We start from the raw sequence: 1,859 nt of genomic DNA, 5'->3' as shown, positions 1-1,859 counted from the left end.
AATGCATGGACATAAAAGAAGCTAGAGAAGTATGCCAGGATAGGAAAGTATGGCGGCAAATAGTTAATAAAAAGAGTGTCAGTAGAGTGAATGACGCCTGAATCAGAGACCTTGGCTATTAATGGACCCAAGTGGGGAACCTTACATAACGACTTCGTGAGGTTCTTCGCTTGGGGCGATTGCTAGAGAGATTGATCAGCAACCTGGGTCGGAGCAGTGTTGCGGAACGAACGTGTTATTTACTTAAATAGTACGAGAATTCTGGATCAATCTGAAAAATCTCTATCCCTTCCACACACTACTCCTTCCCCCTGCCGAGTGAGTCACGCCTACCTCGAAAGGGAAATGGCTTAATGGTGTAATAATAATAATAATAATAATAATAATAATAATAATAATAAGAATCTACTATAAAGAGAAGAACGAATTGAAGCATGTGAGCATAGCTATTATTTCAGACAACTTACACCATGACACGGTTGCTGTGCATTTATACCAAAGGTTAATTATTGACTATCTTAAGAAGCGTTTCAATCTTAAGAAATTTCGTTATGTCACAGATGGAGCACCACAGCATTTTAAGAAAAAATACAACTTTGCGAACCTTCGGTGCCATGAAAAAGATTTTGGCATCCCAGCAGACTGGACTTTCCATCCAACTGCCCATGGAAAAGGACCATGCGATGGAATCGGAGGTAATCTGAAGCGTCTTGCTGCAAGAGCCAGCTTGCAACGTTCAGCTGAGAATCAGATCTTAACAGCTTACGAGTTATTTGAATGGGGCAGGGAAAACTTGAAGGAAACTGTCGTATTTTTCAGTAGCAAAGAAGAGCATGCAGCGATGACAATAAAATTATCAGATCGATTTAGTAAGGCTGTGACGACACCAGGTACCCTCAAATATCATTCATTCGCTCCGAACGCAAAGGGACAGCTGGATCTGAAACGATTTTCCTATGAGGAGAAAAGTGAGGTTTTCCCGAAGCCTAAACGTAATTGAAAGCAGAATAGTACTCCAAGAAAGTGGAAAGCTGATACGAAGAAGAGGTGAACAGCATAAAGAGGTTGTGTAGTGAGAGGCAAGGGGACTCACAAAAATCAAGCACCCCATAAAGTGAGAGGCGAGGGGACTCACTAAAATCAAGCACCCCAGAAAGTGAGAGGCGAGGGGACTCACTAAAATTAAACAACCCAAATGATCTTGCAGAAAAAAGGAGTCTAAAATCGCACTGTCACCTCCACGTGGTAGACTCTGGACACTATAACTTGATAGGATGTAGGCTGACGACAGGCGTCAATTATTAATCCGTTAGTACTTTATTTACTCAAACACTTTATACGTGAGAAGTTGGTTGAATCATGTATTTGTTTTAAAAAATTGTAAGAGCAATAACCAATTATTGTTGGATAATAAATTATAATAGTGAGGAATTATTTATCTTCAGAAAAATACTGTTCATTTTTAAGAAAGTGCTTTTTACTTAATATTTTTTCATAATAACTTTAAAAATTTTTAACTTCTTCAAACTTACTGGTTAACATTACTGAATAGTTTTTTCTGATGACTTCATACAATTTTGGATCAGTGTGAGTAATGCAAAAAAATGGCATACTTGAAAACTCTTCCGCGGTATGCTGCCGCATAACGCCCGATTGCGAGCGCGAGGACTCCCTCTACAACCGGCTCTGTAACTCAATGAATTTCAATTTGTCCATTTTCTTATTAGACATTTTTCATAATAAAAAAGTCAAGCTTACTTTTAAGACTATTTAAAAAAAAATCGTAGATGCCTAAATTGCGAAAAAAGTTAAATAAACAATTGATTTATTGAAAAAATTGTTTAAACAATTTTTTTGTT

At 37.7% G+C, this 1,859-nt stretch overlaps 1 protein-coding gene across 1 annotated transcript in view; it reads left to right on the top strand.

Annotated features, from left to right (window-relative positions):
* LOC117169205 (elongation of very long chain fatty acids protein AAEL008004-like) overlaps positions 1–1,859 on the top strand; it is an 18,133-nt gene that overhangs the window by 12,327 nt on the left and 3,947 nt on the right. The gene's annotated exons all lie outside the window — the stretch shown is intronic.

The sequence above is a fragment of the Belonocnema kinseyi genome, chromosome 3 (assembly GCF_010883055.1).
Source record: "Belonocnema kinseyi isolate 2016_QV_RU_SX_M_011 chromosome 3, B_treatae_v1, whole genome shotgun sequence".
Classification (NCBI taxonomy): Eukaryota; Metazoa; Arthropoda; class Insecta; order Hymenoptera; family Cynipidae; genus Belonocnema; species Belonocnema kinseyi.
The sequence above is the reverse complement of the archived record's forward strand: the minus strand, read 5'-3'. Positions and strand labels throughout refer to the sequence as shown.